The 21,444-nt window shown below is 36.1% G+C and overlaps 1 protein-coding gene and 1 pseudogene across 2 annotated transcripts in view; one reads left to right on the plus strand and one right to left on the minus strand.

Moving 5' to 3' along the window:
• Positions 1-21,444, minus strand: part of WDR25 (WD repeat domain 25) — a 249,026-nt gene that overhangs the window by 73,874 nt on the left and 153,708 nt on the right. The gene's annotated exons all lie outside the window — the stretch shown is intronic.
• On the plus strand, positions 13,923-14,826 carry LOC116421622 (annotated as a pseudogene).

Consider the following 21,444-nt stretch of genomic DNA (forward strand, 5'->3'; position numbering starts at 1 on the left):
CAGGTTCTGTCCTCTAATTGAGCCCCAGAGAGGCTGTGACCTTCCTAAGGACAAGTAGTGAGAGAGCCGAAATCTGAACCCATGCCCTGTGATTCCAAATATACCATGAAAAGGGAGGTCATTATCTTTTCATGCAACCCATTATATTTTTGAACAGCTTTAGTTATTAGAGCTTTTTTCCCAGGTGGTACATTAGAGAGAATGTAGAATCTAAAATCAAAAAGACCTGAGTTCAAATCTGTCATCAGACACTAACTGGATGACTGTAGGAAAGTCACTTAACCTCTATCTGCCATGGTTTCCTCAATTGTAAAACAGGAATGATAATAACAGCATTTAGATCTCAGAGCTTTTGTGAGAATCAAATAGATAATATATATAAAGTGCTTAACATAATATCTGGTAAGCAATATAAGTAATATAAGCTTGTTCTCTTCCCTTCCTCCCTTTCCCTCACAAGTAAGACAAATCTACCTTTTTGAAATTTTTACCCCATTTGTTCTAGTTCTTCTGCCCTCTGGGAAGTAGAACAAGGCTAGTACCTCTTTCCAAAGCCAAAACTTAATATTAGGAAGACAGTATCATACTTTCTACCATTTCTTATCTCCCCTCCTACACTCAATTCCCTTCCTCAGGTTAAACACTGTCATTTCCTTCAGTTTATTCTTCACATGGCCTCCAGTCCCTTCATCAAACTGTGTCCTTCCAAAAATGTGTTTCCCATCAGCTATTTTAAGTTTTGTGTGACCAGATTTGAGGACATCAGGATTATTATCTTCTTCAGTACACTAGGGAGGACACTAAAGCTTCTGGGCTGTTTTCATATACATCACTTTCTAGCCCCTCCCTCCCCTGCCCCCTTCTATCCTGTAAATGTTTGGCTGGTTTTTTTCATATCCAAGTGCAGGACATTTATGGCTGTTAAGTTTCAATACAGTGAGATTACATCAGATTCAATACAGTGTTCAGACCAATAAGATCTTTTGGGATCTCATTTTGACTATTCCAGCTTAATATTATCCATAAATTTGATAACCATGCCATCTATAGCATCATTAAAGTCATTAATTAAAATGTTGGATGCTATTAAGTTAACAGTACTGAATACTATTTAAAGGAATTTATTAAGCACTAGAGCAGATGCTGCAGGAGACCAGGTTAACAAATACATTCTTTCCCATCCAAGAATTTTAGCTGTACAATCTAAAAGAGAACAAATGTACAACAAACCTATATATAGCTAACAGTCAAAACATAGACACATTGGATACACAAATGCACGCATGTGCACACACACAAAGCAAGTCCATTCTTTCAGAATAAAAACTTGATTTCTAGTATCTTACACTGCTACACTCAGTGATGGGAAAAGGGAGCCTATTGTACACATCTTGGTTTAAAATGTGCTTTAAATCTACCATATCTAAAAAGTGTAAGATGAAGACAATGATCTACATGTTTAAAGATTGGGCAAGAAGTAAAAATAAAAAAAATGTGGCAAGTAGTAATTTGTGAATGAACTTTTATCAACATAAAAAGAAAAATCACAGCCCCAATGATAGCCAAGTCATTCAAAGATCTAGAGCTGAAATGAACCACAAAGTTCATCTAGTCTAAATCCATCATTTTACAGATAAAGAAATTAAAGTATATGTAGATATATGTGTAGATAGATGTATAGATATAGATATAGATACATAGGTATAGATATAGATATATAGATTATATATAGTAGGTTTGTGGGTATATATGTGTATGTATGTATGCCATAAGTAAGAATTCTAAGAGACAAAGTTTTTAGGTATTAATAATCAATTTCTTAACTAGTTAGCCAATAGTCAATAAATTGTTGGTCCTTGGTTTCTCTCAGTAACCAAAGATCCCAAGGGAGACTATGAAACAGCTTAAGTTAGGTATGTTGCTTCTGACAGGGCACTCCCCTGAAAAGTTAAACTCAATCGTGATTTAGCAGACATTTAATGAGAAGGTAGGCTAGAAATTCCCAGTCCCTCCCAATTACCACATTGTAAGAACAGGAGACATCATCTGAGAATGTGGCCTGGTTTTGAGCTCCATCTAGCACTGTGGGCATCCCAACCATGTTATCTTTATTTAGGTTTCTCCTTTATGAACTAAGGTTGCCCTAAACTCTACTGAAAGAGATCAAAGACAAGAATTCTTTCCCCCAGGAACAGAACTCAAAGCCAGAATGGATTTTTTTTAATACTCTAAACAGAAATCAGATCTTCCAGTTAGCTAGGGTTCTCTCTCCCACCAGTCTCCCTCTCTCCCCATATGCTTTGAATAGAGCTGAAATGCTTCTGACCTTCTCTAGAAGGGGATAAGGAAATGTTACAAATTATTCTTAATAATCAAATGGTACAACATTTGATTTACACACATACACACACACACAAAAAAAAAAAAAAACACGAAATTACTTGCACAAGATGACATAAACAATAAGTAGCAAAGGCAGGACTCAAACCTAAGTCTTCTGAATTCAAATCCAGAGCCCTTTCCATTGCACTATTAGGTCCTGGACTATAGAACTAGAAAACAAGAAGAACTGACTCCTTCCAATATCTACTAAATGTAATAAATACCTCAAATTCTCTGGTCTCTCATCACTGAAGGATAACTAGGAGTTATTTAATAATCATCTATTAGCGTTCCTTTTAGAAGATAATGTTGATATGAGAGTAAAAAAAAAAAAAAAAAAAAAAAACCTAGATTCAAATCCTAACTATATTATTAGTATTTGTAAGAAACAAGTTTTAATCAGAACTCTTTCAAATGGAATTTGTGATTTACCAAGTCACAATTTCTTTGTGCATGAGTTTCCTCAGAGACAAAATAGATACCAAAGGCCCTTGTGCCATGATGGATAGAATGGACCACTGCTGAAGCCAAGAAGATCTGGATGAAAAAGATCTGGGGTCAAATTTCACCTTGACCACTGCAGTCCTGGACAAATGGCTTAGTCTCTCAGTGTGCCAGGCATTTCCCTAAGACTATAAGTTGCAGAAATGCACTAGAAGAGGTAATTTTCTTACTGAAAATTGCCTAGATCAATAAAGTCAAAGGTATAGACTTAAAAAAAAAAAAAAAGGTACCCAACAATTTAATTCAAGAAATATTATCAAGGATCTACCATGTGTAAGACATTGTGCTAAGCCCTGAGGCTTAGAGAACAAGATGAAAAAGATTCTTCCTTCAAGGAACTTAAATACAACTGGGTGGATACAAATGCACATATATAAGGTAGGTAGGAGGGAAACAAACATTTATTAAGTTGCCTACTATGTGCCAGGTGTTATACTAAGCACTTCATAAATATTAGCTCGCACAGTCCTGGGAGGAAAAGATTATTATTATCCCCATTTATATAGGAAACTGATAACAAAAGCAAAATTACTTGACCAGTAAGTGTTTAGCGTCAAATCTGAAGTCAGATCTTCCTGTTTCCAAGTCAAAAGCTCTATCCACAATCATCTTGTTGTTTTATATTTAGCATTTATATAGACCTTTAAGGTTTACAAAGTAGTTTACAAATATTAGCTCATTTTATCCTCACAAACACTCTGGGAGGTGGTTTTAAATTCAAAGTATATACAAAGCAATTCTAGGAATAAAGAGCACTAATATATGAAGAAATCCGGAAAGGGATTAGAATATGAAACTGGAGCTGAGGTATTGAAGGTGGATGAGAAGCTAAAGTGAGGACCCCAGGTGTAGAGTTTTCATGAATGGCAGCAAAAAGAACAGTTTGGCTGTAACCATGCATGAGAAGGGGTTATGATAGAAAAAAAATCTAGGGAATTGGGTGAATGATCAGAACCAAAGAGAAGACATTAAGAACTGTAAGGAACCACTTTGAAGGGAGGACTCCCTAGGGAATTGGCTTTGACCTTGTATTATTTAATATTTTTATTGGTGATGTAATTAAATGAATAGATTGCATCTTTATGCAAATGACACAAAGCTAAGGATAGTTAACACAATGGATAAGTCAGGATTCAAAAAAAGCATATCAAGATAGAATATTAAGCGAAATCAAGATGAAATTAACAGGGATGCATGTTGTCTTCTGTCTTACACTTGAATTCAAAAAATCAATTTCACAACTAAAAAATGGTGGAGACATGGGTAGATTACAGTTTGCTGAAAGGATCTGGGGATTTTAAAGATATGAAAGTTTAATGTGTCAATAATTTAATATGGCAGCTAAGAAAGCCAATGCAAACTCATATTGAGGGAAGGAATAAGATAATAATTTCATTGTTTCTTTCTTTGCTAATAGTAAAAGATAGGAACACTGTGCTCAGTTCTGGACACTACATAGTAAGCTATCAATAGACTGGAGAGCATCCAGAGGAGGGTAAACAGAAAGGTGAAGGATCATAGAAGGCCAGGATGAAGGAAATGGGGATTAGTCTAAAGGGAGAAGTCGAGAACATGTGACAGTTGTAGGCTGGCTCAAGGCAGAATGAAGAAAAATAGAGAAAAGTTGCACAGAGAGAAATTTAGACTTGCTATAAGAAAAAACTAAATTGAAACCATCAAAAGAAAGAATCAAATAATCAATCAATCAATAAGCATTTATAAAAAGTCTGCTGTCTGCTTAGGGATACTAAGAAAAAATATTTTTTGTTCTCAAGGAGCTTATATTCTACTACAGGAGAAAATACACACATATATAAGCACATATTAGATAAATACAAAATAAATATAAAGAAGTTTGAAAATAAGGTAGTTAAAGTGGATGAAAATTAGTAGTTGCAGGAATCCAAAGAGGCAGTGGTGATTAAGCTGAGTCTCTAGATTAAAAGCTGGTGATTAGACGGTGGCCATCAGGCTAAATCTAGAAAAAAGAAATTTTTTTCCAGGCTTTTGTGGGAAAAGAGTACTTTCTAGACCTGGAGAAAAAGGCATAAAGATGGAAAGATTGCTATGTGAAAAGAAGAGAAAGAGAGCCAGTTTGGTTGTGCTACAAAGTGAAACACATACTTAGGTTGGAAAAATAGCTCTAGACCAAAATAAGCAAGTCATTTATATTTTATTTTATTTATATATTATTTTATTCTGAAGACAAGAGGGAACCAGTGGGTTTACTCTTTGATCCAATGAAAAAGACGCTCCAACTCTCCCTTCCAGACATTTTTTCTGGCTGTTCCCTATGCCAGAAAAGCCCTCCCTTTTTTTGCTCTGACCACTGATCTCCATGGTTTCCTTTAGGTCTCAACTAAAATCCTACCTACTTCAAGATTAGAAGGAAAGCAAGAAACTGGGAAAACATTTTTATACTTAAAGGTTCTGATAAAGGCCTCATTTCCAAAATATATAGAGAACTGAGTATAATTTATAAGAAATCAAGCCATACTACAATTGATAAATGGTCAATTGTCAACAGACAATTTTCAGATGATGAAATTGAAACTATTTCCACTCATATGAAAGAGTGTTCCAAATCACTATTGATCAGAGAAATGCAAATTAAGACAACTCTGGGATACCATTACACACCTCTCAGACTGACTAAGATGACAGGAAAAAATAATGATGAATATTGGAGGGGATGCGGGAAAACTGGGACACTGATGCATTGTTGGTGGAGTTGTGATGAATGGATCCAACATTCTGGAGAGCAATTTGGAACTATGCTCAAAAAGTTATCAAACTGTGCATACCCTTTGATCCAGCAGTGTTACTACTGGGCTTATATCCCAAAGAGATGTTAAAGAAAGGAAAGGGACTCACATGTGCAAAAATGTTTGTGGCAGCCCTTTTTGTAGTGATTAAAAACTGGAAATTGAATGAATGCCCATCAATTGGAGATAGGCTGAGTAAATTATGGTATATGAATGTTATGGATGTTTTGGGGATAAGAATGCATTATTTGACAAAAATTGCTGGGAAAATTGGAAACTACTATGGCAGAAATGAGGTATTGACCCACACTTAACACCATACACCAAGATAAGGTCAAAATGGGTTCATGACCTAGGCATAAAGAATGAGATTATAAATAAATTGGAAGAGCATAGAATAGTTTACCTCTCAGACCTGTGGAAGAAGAAGGAATTTATGACCAAAGAAGAACTAGAGATCACTTGACTACTAAATAGAAAATTTTGATTATATCAAATTGAAAAGTTTTTGTACAAACAAAACTAATGCAGACAAGATTAGAAGGGAAACAATAAACTGGGAAAATATTTTTACAGTCAAAGGTTCTGATAAAGGCCTCATTTCCAAAATATATAGAGAACTGAGTATAATTTATAAGAAATCAAGCTATTCTCCAACTGACAAATGGTCAAAGGATATGAACAGAAAATTCTCAGACAAAGAAATTGAAACTATTTCTAGCCATATGAAAAGATGCTCCAAGTCGTTATTAATCAGAGAAATGCAAATTAAGACAACTCTAAGATACCACTACATACCTGTCAGATTGGTTAGAATGACAGGGAAAGATAATGTGGAATGTTGGAGGGGATGTGGGAAAACAGGGACACTTATACATTGTTGGTGGAATTGTGAATACATCCAGCCATTCTGGAGAGCAATTTGGAACTATGCTCAAAAAGTTATCAAACTGTGCATCCAGCAGTTTTTCTACTGGGCTTATACCCCAAAGAGATACTAAAGAAAGGAAAGGGATCTGTATGTGCAAAATGTTTGTGACAGCCCTGTTTGTAGTGGCTAGAAGCTGGAAAATGAATGGATGCCCATCAATTGGAGAATGGTTGAGTAAATTGCGGTATATGAATGTTATGGAATATTATTGTTCTGTAAGAAATGACCAGCAGGTTGAATACAGAGAGGACTGGCAAGACTTACATGAACTGATGCTAAGTGAAATGAGCAGAACCAGGAGAGCATTATATACTTCAACAAGGATACTGTATGAGGATGTATTTTGATGGAAGTGGATTTCTTCAACAAAGAGAAGATCTAACTCAATTTCAATTGATCAAGGATGGACAGAAGCAGCTACACCAAAGAAAGAACACTGGGAAACGAATGTAAACTGCTTGCATTTTTGTTTTTCTTCCCAGGTTATTTTTACCTTCTGAATCCAATTCTTCCTGTGCAACAAGAAAACTGTTTGGTTCTGCACACATATATTGTATCTAGGATATACTGCGACATATTTAACATATATAGGACTGCTTGCCATCTGGGGAGGGAGTAAAGAAAGGGAGGGGATAAGTCAGAACAGAAGTGAGTGCAAGGGATAATGTTGTAAAAAGATTACCCAGGCATATGTTCTGTCAATAAAAAGTTATAATAATAATAATAATAATAATAACAATGAAGATGAACCAAATCAATTCCAATAGAGCAGTAATGAACTCAACTAGCTACACCCAGCAAAGAACTCTGGGAGATGACTATGAACCATTACACAGAATTCCCATTCCCTTTATTTTTGTCTTCCTGCATTTTTGATTTTCTTCACAGACTAATTGTACACTATTTCAAAGTCCGACACACAGCAAATTAACTGTTTGGATATGTATACGTATATTGTATTTAACTTATACTTTAACATATACATGTATTGGTCAACCTGCCATCTGGGGGGAAGGGGTGGGGGGAAGAAGGAAAAAAGCTGGAACAAAAGGATTTGCAAGTACCAATGCTGAAAAATTACCTATGCATATATCTTATAAATAAAAAGCTATAATTTAGAAAGAAAGAAAGAAAGAAAGAAAGAAAGAAAGAAAGAAAGAAAGAAAGAAAGAAAGAAAGAAAGAAAGAAAGAAAGAAAGAAAGAAAGAAAGAAAGAAAGAAAGAAATGACCAGCAGGATGAATACAGAGAGGCTTGGAGAGACTTACAGGAACTGATGCTAAGTGAGATGAACAGAACCTGGAGATCATTATACACTTCAACAACAATAATATATGAGGCTCAATTCTGATGGAAGTAACTATCTTCAACAATGAGAGGATCCAAATCAATTCCAATTGATTAGTAATGAACAGAACCAGCTACACTCAGCAAAAGAATACTGGGAAATTAGTGTGGACCACAACATAGTATTTCTACTCTTTCTGTTATTGTTTGCTTGCATTTTTGTTTTTTTTCCTAGGTTATTTTTACCTTCTTTCTAAATCCAATTTTTCTTGTGCAACAAGATAAACTGTATATATATATATATATTGTATTTAACATTTACTTTAATATATTTAACATGTATGAGACTGCCTGCCATCTAGGGGAGGGAGTGGAGGGAAGGAGGGGAAAAGCTGGAACAAAAGTTTTTGCAAGAATCAATGTTGAAAAATTACCCATGCATATGTTTTGTCAATAAAAAGCTATAATTAAAAAAAAATACCACCTACTACAGAAAGTCTTTTCTAATTCCTCTTAATTCTAATGCCTTCTCTTTTTAAAAGTATTTCCTATTAATCCTGTATATAGTTTGTTTTTCATATTTGTTTGAGCATTGTATTCCCCATTAGACTCAGAGCTCCTTGAGGTCAGAGACTATCTTTTTGAATTCTCAGCACCTTCCCGTGGTGCTTGGCACACAGATGCTTAATTAATGTTTATTGACTGACTAATTGACTGATTACTGAATAAGGGAGTGAGAAGGTCAGAATTTCCTGGCAGCTAAGTAAAGGATGAATTGGAATGTGGAGAGATGAATCAGGGAGACCAATTTAGAGGTCAATTATAAAACTGACATACTCGAATAGTAATGACACCCCAGATAGGGTATCCATAGATACCCAACCTACTTCACAGGGTTACTATAAGGATTAAATGAGGTAGTGGATATATAGTGCTTTGTAAAGCAAAAAGGGTTATATAAATAAATGGCACTTTTAATAATGGTTGTTTATAATGATATTAATAAAAATAATTGTAAAGGAAATTCCTTTGTGGGATAAAGAATTCTAATAGACATCCTTTAAGGATCCTTCCAAAATTGGCATTATATGGGTCTTCTTCATATATTATGACTTAAAATAATATTTTCAATGACAAGAACTTCCTGACTTGATTTTCACTATACCAGTAAGTGTGAGGATGCTTTTTTTTTTGTTTTTAATGAACTCAGTAGTCTTCAAAAAGCAAGAAAAAAAAAAAAAAAACAAAAGTAAACAGTGACCACACCATGAACAGTGATCATAAATGAAATTCCCCTTGGAGATGAAAGATCTCTCATTTTGGCAAAAATGGATGGAGCTCAAACTTCAGAGGATTCAGATGCTAAAAAAGGCCTGTTCCCTTAGAAAAATGTTTTTGTAATGTCAGGAGGAAAATATTTCAACAGCTGGTTTTAAAAATTCAAATTTATTTGGGTAATATTAACAAAAACATAAGGATAAGTGTTCCCTTCCTTAAAGGTTTATGAACTGAAAGAGCTCATTTTACAGATGATAAACTTAAGGTTCAAAGTTCACTTGGCTAGATGAGACTCAAATCATAAACCCGGGTTTTCTGATGCCTTATATCAGTTCTTTTATATTGCTTATATTTAATTCAATTCAATAATTTAATTCAATAAACATTTATTAGGCACCTGCTATGTGAACATCTCTGTGATGAATAATGGAGAGATACTGAAAAAATAATTTCAGAGGCCCTCAGAAATCTTACATAGGTTGGGAAGATAGGGAAGTGCAGTAGACAAAACATACACATCTAAGTATAATACAAGATGATGTAAAGTACTAACAAGGGTGAGGGAAGATTCAGGGAAGCATTCCTGGATGAAGTGGGACTGGAGCTTGTGAGAGAGGTGAACCTGAGAAGAGAATGAATGGGGAGGAGCCCATTAAAGCAAAGACTTGACTCAGAAGATAAGGTAACAAGGTAAGGAAACAGCCACTAATAAAGTATAGTGGAACGTAGAATTTATGAAATAAGGCCTAGAAAAGCTCCATAGTCAAATTACGAAAGAACTTAAGGTGAAGAATTTATATTTTATGAAAAATGAAACAATCCTGAGGTATTACCTCATTCTTCTCAGAATGGCTACTATTACAGAAAAGGAAAATGATAAATGTTAGAGAGGGTGAAAAATTAGGACACTAATGCATTGTTGATGGAGTTGTGAACTGATTCAACCATTCAGAAGAGAGATTTGGAACTATGCCCAAAGGACAATCAAATTGTGCATACCCTTTTATCTAACTATACCATTATTAGTATTTATCCCAAAGAGATTAAAAAAAAAAAAAAAAAAGAGGAAGGGACCTACCTGTACAAAAATATTTATAGCAGCTCTTTTGTATAGTAACAAAGAATTAGAAATTTAAGAAATGCCTATCAATTGAGATATGGCTGAACAAGTTGTGGTATATGAATGTAATGGAATAGTGTTGTAAGAAATAATAAGCAGGCTGATTTTAGAAAAACATGGAAATATTTACATGAACTGATTTTGGATGAGAACAGTATACATGGTAAAAGCAACATTGTGTGATGATCAACTATGATTGACTTAACACTTCTCAATACAATGATCCAAGACAATTCCAAAAGACTTATGATAGAAAATGCCATCCATATCTAGAGAAAGAACTATGGAGTCTAAATGCAGCTTAACGCATACTTTTTCACTTTTTTTGTTGTTTTGTCCTTTTTTGTGACTTTTATCTTTTGTTCTCTTTATTCTTTCACAACATGATTAATGTGGAAATGTTTATATGATTGCACATGTATAACCTATAGCAGACTGTTAGCTGTCTTGAAAAGGTGGGGATGAGCGGAGGGGAGAAAAAAATTGGAACTTAAAATCTTGTAAAAAAAAAAAAAGTAAAAAACTACATATAATTGGAAAAAATAAAATTCTACTTTAAAGAATTTATATTTTTATTCTAGAGCCAATTACGAGTCACTCAAGGATTTACATTTACAGGATAATTTATATACTTAATTTTATTTACTGAGTAATATACTTTATCTCATTTGATATTCATAGCTATCTGGGGAAGAGATAAAGAGGAGAAAAAGGAGAGGAGGGAAAGAAAAAGATAGAGGGAGGAGAAACACAGAGAAAGACAAAGAGAAAAGAGACAGGTGAAGAGGGAAAGACAAGAGGATAAGGGTGAGAGGGGAGAGACAAAGACAGAATTTTAAAATTTTATTTATTATTCATTAAATTAATTACTCATTAAAAATTAATTTTTAAAGCACTTTCTATGTGTCAGGCACTGTGCTAAGCACCAGAGATAAAATAGAAGCAAGAAAAACTATTTGTTTTCAAGAAGCTTACATTCTAATGGGGGAAGATGATACAAGAAGAGGAGCTAGAAAGTGGGGGAGAATGAAAGGGAATGGCTTACATAGTATGGTTTAGGGAAAGGAGTGTGTCAAGGGGCTTCAGGCTTATAGGCAGACATTGCTCAAACTAAATTAAGGGAATTGTTATGTTCAGACTGGGCCCCATCCCCCGATTCATGAGACCCTAGACTTTCCGAGAAGCAGTTAAAGTCCCAGACTTTCTGAGAAGTGTGCCTAACAGAGTCAGGACAACATTGCAAAACATGTCGACAGGTTCCGTTGTGAGCTCACTCCCATCCAGACATATTCCCATTGTAAACGAGAAACTGTATCAATGATTTCCGAAATCTGTACCGGAAGGCTGTACTAAGATGTGACAAAAATGCTTAAAAGTGTACCTCGCTAAAGGTTTGGGGCTGATCTCTTCTAGTCTTTATAGTGGAGGTCAGTCCTGGCCAGCCAGCTATTAAAGGGTGCTTTAAATTAAATAATCTGGTCTGAGCTGTCTATCTTGTATCTGTCCATTTCAGGGGGCAGCTAGGTGAACAGTGAACAGAGCTGGAACTAGAGTCAGGAAGGTCTATTCAAATCCAGCCTCAGATATTTACTAATTATGTGGCCCAAGGCAATTCATTTAAATTGTTTGCCTCAGTTTTTTTCACCTGTAAAACGGGGGCAATAATAGCACCTACCTCTACAGGTTGTCTTGGGGATTCAATGAGAAAATAATTGTAAAGCACTTAACATAATTCCCAGCAGATAATAAGTATCATACAAATGCTAGTTATTATTGGCATAGTAAACCTCTCTCCACAGAGGGACAATTGAAGTAAAAGCAGGGGTGCTTCTTTTGCCCTTAGGGTCTAGCAGAAACTGCTGATGAAAGCAGGAGATATACCATCCTTAAGCTTGAGGAGAGAGAAAAAAAAGTGACTCATAAGCCAGCTTGTGAGTTTCATGAAGAAGGGGTCCCCTTGTCCCCCTCTAATCACTCCTCCAGTTCTGAGGTGACATATGGATCTATGGAAGTCACCTAAAAAGAAGGCATAAGGATAATAAAAAAGAGAACAAGGGGAGGATGAGTTATAAAAACCTCTCAGAGATTTGTCTCCATAAGGACTAGGTTAAGCATTTGGTCACCTGAGAAAGCATATTAAGTCCCAAGTGCTACAGCAGTGCTAGAGCCAACTATGAAGAAGAAGGAGAGCACAGCAGCAGAGGGCACTCAGACCACCAGCTCCCTAACAGGCTAAGGGCTGAGAGCAGAACCCAAGAAGGAGGACAACACCAAAAGCTACCTCCTGGGAAAAAGGGGAAACAGCTGAACCACAGAGGCCAGCTGCAGAAGCTATAAACATAGAGCAGAACTGGGAGAACAGGGGATTAGTGGCCAAAAAAATCAGGAAGTACAGAGGATGGCCTGAGTAGCAGGTAATCAGTACTTGTGGGAGCTCAGGAGAAACGCGACCACAGATCAGTGGAGGAAAAAATTGGACAGCAACACCAGAAGGAAAGAGCAACATGCAATACCTGCTGGGAGCCAGCCACAAGAGGCAGAGTGGCAGGGGAGACAGTTAAGGACAGGAGTACCAAGACAGCAAATGCTACGCCCACCTCCACATTATAACCTTATTCACCCCCACAGATAATCTCTATGGTCCCTTTTAGGATTAAAATTTTATATGTTATATCTAAATTTCCTTAAAATTTTGAAATTCCCAGGATTCTAAGAATTCTAATTGAACTCAATTCTAGATTTGAATATAGAAAATATTCAATAAAAGATAGATGTTCAATTAAAAAAAAAAGATTACATGTTTATAATAAGAATTTATAAATATATGAGTGTATGGTAACTTCTCTTGGGAATGTCAATGAAATTACTAGATCACATAGATGGGAGCAATAAGCCAGAGAAGGTAGAGGATCCCAAAGCATATCTTTATGTAAAATGGGAGCCTTTGACTAAATGGATTACACAGTAAAGTACTATGTAAATGAGTTATTAGGGGCATCTAGTTAACACAGTGGATAGAGTGCTGAGCCTGCAATCAAGATGATTCATCTTCCCTGAATTCAAATCTGATCTATGATACCTACAAATTCTATAATCCTGGGCAAGTCACTTAATACCGTATGCCTCAGTTTCTTCATCTATAAAATGAGCTGGAGAAGGAAATGGCAAACTACTCTAATATCTTTACCAAGAAAACCTCAAATGGAAACACAAAGAGTCACACAGGATAGAAAAAGACTGAAGAACAAAATTGAGTTATTACAATAATTATCATTATTGTTTCATTATTATGCTCCAGTTGTGGTAACTAGGTTATAGTCTTATCTTTCGGTTGCCTGAGACTCTGCCCTGGCTCCTTGTTCTGATTTTATTTTTAAACAAGGCTGAGATGATATCCACATGTCTCCTTTCTACAGTTTCTACAACAAGGCCCTGGTTTTACTTCTAGTGTCAAAGTTTATCTTTTTGCCTCAGTATTAGTTTTTATTCTACTGAAGATGAAAACAGGCTCAGAATGCAATAGAGTTACATCTTGGGAATGGGCTGGTTTTCAGAGTCCAGGATAAAAATCTCATGAACCATCACAAACCCATCTTGATCATATGATACACATGTAAACAAGATAAAACAGGTCCCTTCATCATTTATCATCACTACCATCATCAATTACAATTCAGTTAGCTCCATAATAATCTTAAAAAACATATTACAAATTCTATTTCCCCCATTTTAAAGATGAGAAAATTGAGATAATGAGAGGTTAAATGAGAGGATTCAAACTCAGGTTTTCTGACTGCAATATTATGTCACTTTAAAAGAAAGATGGGCTTCTACTTTTAGTGAACAACAAATGGCAGACAATACTTGTGCTGAGGAAGGAGCAAGAGTCCAGGGTGACTTCCATGGTGGCTTCAGCAGTGGGAGCCATGGTGACTGTCAGGAAATGGTCAAGGTCAGTGGTGGCTGTGGGGGCCCAGGGAGGAAATATTAAAGACAAGGAGTGGGTTCCTGTCACTAAACTGGGCTGGCTAATAGGACATAAAGATAAAGTTTTTGAAAAAAATAAATCTTTTCTCCATTCCTATCAGGCAGTCTGAGATAATAAACTTCTTCCTAGGATCTTTGTTGAAATATGAAGTTCTGAAGATCTTACTTATGCAGAAACAAACTAGAGCTAGACAATAAACCTGGTTCAAGGCTTTTTTGGTCGTTGCCAACTACAAAGGCCACATTGACCAGGGTTTCAAGTGCTCCAAGGAAGCAGGCACGGCTATTCACGGTACCATCATTTTGGTCAAATTTTCCCTCATTCCTGTGAGATGCGGCTACTGGGAGAACAAGACTGGCAAGCCCCACATAGTGCCGTGCAAGGTCACTGGGCATTGTGGATCAGTTTTCATCCCTGCCCCTAAAAGTATTGGCATTGTCTCATCTCCTGTGCCTAAGAAACTTCTGATGATGGATGGAATCGATGACTACTACTCTTCTGCAAGAGGCTGTACTGCCGCTCTGAGATAAATGGAAGGAAGGAAAGAAGGAAGGAAGGAAGGGAGGGAGGAAAGAAAGGAGGGAGGGAGGAAGGGAGGGAGGGAGGGAGGGAGGAAAAGCATACAAAATGTGAAGAATCTATTAGGTAGAGCCTACTTTTTTTAAAAGTATATAATAAATTCAACACATTAATTCCAAAGTCACACTGCTTGTTTGTTCCTCTGAGCTTTCTTTTATTCTCTTCTATGTATTTTTCTAAGTGCTTCATTGACACTCTTTTTTGGTATATAGCTGGAGTTTTTCAATATTGCTTTTCTAGATTTCATTTTTTTCTTTCATCATTTATATCAAATTCATCATTATTCTGTTCATGAAATTTTCACCTGAGCATTGCTTTGGATTCATTCCCAAAATTCTGGTACATTGTCTCATTTCTATAATATTTTTTTAAACAAAATTACCTATTACTTCTACAATTATTATTTGACCTATCCAACCATTAAGATGAAATCATTTAGTATCATTTTAAATTTGAATCCTTTTGTTGATTATCCTTATTGAATAACAATAAATATATGAATATCTAACTATATATATATATTATACAACAACAAAACTATAATCATTGGATTTCAATGTGCCCTTTTCAGATCTAGATAAATCCAATAAGATGAAAAAAAAAATTAGAACCTGAACAGAATTTTGGAAAAGTGAGAGATGCTAGATCTTTCATGATTTTTGAATGAAAAAAGAAAAGAATACACATATTTCTCAGCTGTGAATAGCACTTTTACAAAAACTAATCATGGGGGCAGCTAGGAAGCTCAGTATAGAGCACCAGCCCTGAAATCAGGAGGACCTGAGTTCAAATTTGGTCTTAGACACTTAACACTTCCTTGCTGTGTGATGGATGGAAGGAAAGAAGGAAGGAAGGAAAAGACAGGAAGGAAGGAAGGAAGGAAGGAAGGAAGGGAAAAGACAGGAAGGAAGGAAGAAAAAGACAGGAAGGAAGGAAGAAAAAGACAGGAAGGAAGGAAGAAAAAGACAGGAAGGAAAGAAGAAAAAGACAGGAAGGAAGGAAGGAAGGAAGGAAGGAAGGAAAAGACAGGAAGGAAGGAGAAAAAGACAGGAAGGAAGGAAGGAAGGAAGGAAGGAAGGAAGGAAGGAAGGAAGGAAAAAAGGAAGGAAGGAAGGAAGAAAAAGACAGGAAGGAAGGAAGGAAGAAAAAGACAGGAAGGAAGGAAGGAAGGAAGGAAAAGACAGGAAGGAAGGAAGGAAGGAAGGAAGGAAGGAAGAAAAGACAGGAAGGAAGGAAGAAAAAGACAGGAAGGAAGGAAGAAAGACAGGAAGGAAGGAAGGAAGGAAGGAAGGAAGGAAGGAAGGAAGGAAGGAAGGAAGGAAGGAAGGAAGGAAAAGACAGGAAGGAAGGAAGAAAAAGACAGGAAGGAAGGAAGAAAAAGACAGGAAGGAAGGAAGAAAGACAGGAAGGAAAAAAATGATCAGGAGAAGGATAGAAGAAGAAGAAGAAAAAGACAGAAGGAAGGAATAACATTCGCTAGAAGGAGGCTTAAGTAATGTATTAGGCAAGGATTTAGATTTGGAAAACTAATGACTGTGTCAAGCTTAAATCCTCAATACAAGGTACAAAGTCAAATTTACTACTTCTCTTAATCCATTCTATATATCTATTCACCAGTTTAGTTTGATAAATACTATCTTTCAACCTTCTTTTCAATGTCCTGTATCAAATGGGTTCCATAATGATCCATTAGCCTTCTTTCCTTTTTATACTATTTGTATTCCTCTTGAACTCATCCAGATTTCTAAAGTTTAATTATTCTGGTATATTCCATTTTCAAAACTTTAACTTTCTAATTCTCTTTTAAACTCATACATTGAATTCAGGACTGCTTCTTTCTCTGATTTTAGCTTTCTGATCCTGAAACCTTAGTCTTTGAAGCAGACTTTTCTAACTCATACCGTATTTAGAATTTCTTGTTGTACTTCTTTCCATTATGAAATATCATACTTTCTAAATTTCTTCTTAAATTTGTTTGCAATTCAGTTTGTGATCTTATTATCAAGATGCTTTATAAACCTTCTACATTAAATACTTCTACTTGAAATTTCTTTTTCCTATTAAAGCTCATACTCAGTAGTTTTGGAAGTTTTCTTGTTGTAAGCCTTTCCTTTTTGACTGCTTGAAATCCTTCTCTGAGATATTCTCTCTTTTTAAATAATAGTTTCAAAGTTTTGTGTGATTTATGTGATGGATCCTGATTATGATTCTCTGCTACATTCTACTATTTCTAGGGCTTGCAATATTTTTTCTTTAACTTGAAAGCTCTGGATTTTGACTGTGATGTTTGTGGAAGTTTTCTTTTGTAGTTTCTTTCTGGAGCTGACTTGTAGATCCTCTTTATCTCAATCTTCCTTCTTGCTTAAATACATCTGTTTTGTATATCAGTCTTTATGTATGACTTCTTGAAATATAGTATCTAAGTTATTGCATTTTTCTCGTCATAAATATCTTAATTCATATATTTCTTCAGAGTTCTTCTTATGTTCTTATGTTAAACTAATATCTCCAGCCTCAGTTCCTAATTTGAGATCAGAACCAGGATTCCCTTCTCTCCTATATTGCCATTGTTCAGTCACTTTAGTTGTGTCCAATTCTTCATGACTCCACTTTGAGATTTTATTGGCAAAGATACAATTTTTTGCCATTCCTTATATATTTTAGAGAAAAAATACTGAGGCAAACAGGGTTAACTTACTTGCCAGGTCCATATAGCTAGTAAATATCTGAAGCCAGATTTGAACTCAGAAAGATGAGTCTTTCTGGTTCTAAGCCCAGCATTCTATCCACTGCACCATCTAGCTACCCCATCCTCTCCCATATACCCAAAACACATCATCTAAGAGGATCAAGCCCTACCTAGCTCTCCGGATATTCCTCATTAGCCATAGCCACAGTATAACCAAACACCACCAATATCCCTCCCAGATAAATCAAAAATACAACCAACCCCAAAAAAGTACTATTTAGACTTACAACAATCGCACAACCCCAACCCCCACTAATCACAAGACTTAGGCCACCATACACAGGAGAATGTTTAGAAGCAAAAGCAACAAACCCAAAAATCAATAACAAAGACAATTAAAAAACTATCATCATTTCTATAATAGTTTTAGTATGGACTCTAACCATAGCCTATGGCATGAAAAATCATTGTTGTAATTCAACTACAAAAACTAATGACCAATCTACATAAACACCCCCTTTTAAAAATTATTAACCACTCATTCATCGATCTCCCTGTACCCTCTAACATTTCTGCCTGATGAAACTTTGGATCTCTACTAGGAGTATGCCTAATTATCCAAATCCTTACAGACCTATTTCTCGCAATACACCATACCTCAAGACACCCTAACTGCTTTCTCCTCTGTAGCCCATATCTGCCCTGACGTTAACCACCGCTGACTAATTTGTAACCTCCATGCTAATGGAGCATCAATATTTTTCATATGCCTCTTCCTACATATTGGTCGAGGGATCTACTATGGATCATATCTTTACAAAGAAACATTAAATATTGGAGTAATCCTACTTCTGACTGTCATAGTAACTGCATTTGTAAGATATGTACTTCCCTGAGGCCAAATATCATTCTGAGGTGCTACCGTAATTACTAACCTCCTAACAGCTATCCCCTACAATGGCACCACCCTAGCAGAATGAATCTGAGGGGTTTCGCAGTAGATAAAGCCACCCTCACCCGATTCTTTGCTTTCCACTTTATCCTACCTTTCATCATTATAGCACTAGCCATTGTACACCTCTTTTTCCTCTATGAAACAGGCACCAACAACCCTTCTTCAGGTTTCAACCCAGACTCAGACAAAATCCCCTTCCATTCATACTATACCATCAAGGACGCCTTAGGCTTAATCCTATTACTGCTCATGCTCCTCCTTCTAGCCCTATTCTCACCAGATTTGCTCTGAGAACTTCTCACCAGCCAATCCACTAAACACCCTATTTGATCCTAACCTCATTTTCCTGTGCTTCTTTCACTGTTCTATCTTCTCTTTCATGTTTGTGCCTGAAGTATTGGAAGATTCCAGGCTTCCCAAACACATCTCAAGTGACAGTGTGTATGTGGACTTCTGACTCCTTTGGGATATCCTGGCCAGAATGCTGACTCCTGGCTCCTGGGGACAAAGTATTTCAGGTTCTGTAACATCTATGTCTTCTATGTGCAGTATGTTTACTCAGAACTAAACGGGCTAGTCTCAAGGTCATCAGTATTAACCAATTCTCTAACACTGTTACACTGCTAAATACTTGATGGGAAAGGATTTGAATGCAGGGTCACCAAATGCTTAGTCAGCTACTTTTGAGTTTGTTTCCCAAAACCTGCTTTCTAGCTTGAACCCATCACCAGGAAGGGTAGAAGGTGGGAAAAGGGAGGAACCTTGTCTTTTTCATAAAGCTTAAGCTGACGGTATTCTCTTGTCATTGTGCTCAGAAGAAAAAAAGGCTGCCACCAGCAAACTCACTCCCCCTTAACTGCTGATCTTTTCACTGCCAAAGAAAACTTGGCTCCCCAAAGTTCCTGCTGCTACTTGCCTTATTTTATTTTAGAAGCATTTCCCACTTCTGTTTGCCTGCTGTGCCCCCTGCTACTACTCTGGCTTTAAGGAAGCACTTCCCATCCTCCTCCTACTGCCACTCTCAACCATCACTGGTCCAGATGTAAACCATGAGAGTCCTCCTAACAGCAGCAGGGTTCATTCTTATGGCTAGTCAGCTGTTCAGGAGCCTGTCAGGAGGTAGCTGAAGTATAATGGAAAGAGTGCTAGATTTAGAGCCAGGAGACCAGCTCACATTCCAACTCCCCACGTGACCCAAAACAATTCATTTCACCTCTCTCCATCTCATCTGTAACATGGGGATAATAGAAATGAATATTAATATAAAGCCAATTACATGCAAGCCAGGATTTAGGAAATCTTATGTTAATGGAACTCTAAAAATAATTATGGACCCCTTGAGTTTCTTTCTTGTAAAATGAGCAATTGAGATTAGATGGTCTCTAAAGTCCCTTAGTCACTCTGACAATCTATGATTCTAGGATTCTAAAATCACTTTTAGTTCTGATATTCTTTGGTGAGTGATTTCCTAAAAGAATATTGGGTTCTTTCTCTTCACTTCATGCCATTTGCTAGTCCTGTAATTTTGGGCAAATCATTTAGCCTCCATTTTCTCACCTGTAGCAGGAATTGTGACTTAATTATTAATCACTACTCACATGATCTTGAACATTGTGGAGTTCAACTTGCTCCTTTGTCCAATGATGTATCTATATTATAGTCCTTCAAGGTTCCTCCCAGATACAAATAATGTAAGCAATTTGAGAAAGACTATCCAAAAGGCATCTGCCATTACCAAATGAGGGTAATTCCCAAATTTAAAAGATGACTGAGTGGACTGTCTTGGTAAGTGTTCAGCTCCCCATCTCTTGAAGTATTCAAGGCCACTTACTGGTATCACTATAGCAAGAATTCATGGATCAGACACATTCAAAGTAGATTGTCTCAAATTGTTTCTAATATAAAGAATCTATTGTTGTTGTTCCGTGATGTTTCAATGATGTTTGACTTTTTGCTATCCCATTTGGGATTTTCTTGGCAAAGATGCTAGAGTGGTTTTGCCATTTCCTTCTTCTATTCATTTTATAGATAAGGAAACTGAGACAAACAGAGTTAAGTGAGTTGTCCAAGGTCACACAACTAATAATTATCTGAAGGCAGATTTGAATTCAGGTCCTTCTGACTCTAGGCCCAGTACTCTATCTACTATGCCATTTAGCTGCTCATCTACTACTTTTACCTAAAGGGAGCTGAATATAGATGTGTCATAACAACTTGATATATTATTAGTAGTAATAATAAAACTATTGATCTAAGTTAAAGTTTTCTTTCGAGACTCAACTATGAGGATGAAAAACTATATACTGAAAAAAGTGACCATACTTTTTGAATCCTAAATCTCACTTTATATATAAATATAGCTTATACCTAAAGAGGTCAAAGACTGAAAAAAAAAAAAAAAGATGATAAATACACCAAAATATTCAGAGTAGCCCTTTATTTGTGATAGCAAAAACACTCTTAAGGGCTTCCTTCAGGGATCTACATAAAGCCTTTCCTGCTTCCCAGAGGTTAGTATCTTCTGAAAAATTATCCTATTCCTATTTGGCATATACCTTGTAAATACTTATCTATGCACATGCTGTCTCTCCTCACTAAACTATAGTTTCCATAAGGGCAGGAATTATTTCACATTTGTCATATTCCTAATGCCTGCCATACAGTAGGCATTTAAATATTTGTTGACTAACTGGAGCAAATTAGATACCCATAACCTAGAGAATGGATAAACAAATTATGGCACAAAAATATTTTCCCTCATCTTTTCTTTTCCTTTTTTAAAAAACTTATTTATTTAAAACTTAAATACAAAATGAAAAGGAAAAAAATTGTCATGTGCCCAGCAGAATAAGAGAGTATTTGAAGTATGTAGCAATACATTTCCATTTCAAAAAAGCATATATAATAATAGAAAACATATTCATGACTGTCCATCCAATGTGAGTAGGTTTTCAGAACTACAATCCA

The sequence above is a fragment of the Sarcophilus harrisii genome, chromosome 2 (assembly GCF_902635505.1).
Source record: "Sarcophilus harrisii chromosome 2, mSarHar1.11, whole genome shotgun sequence".
NCBI classification, from domain to species: domain Eukaryota; kingdom Metazoa; phylum Chordata; class Mammalia; order Dasyuromorphia; family Dasyuridae; genus Sarcophilus; species Sarcophilus harrisii.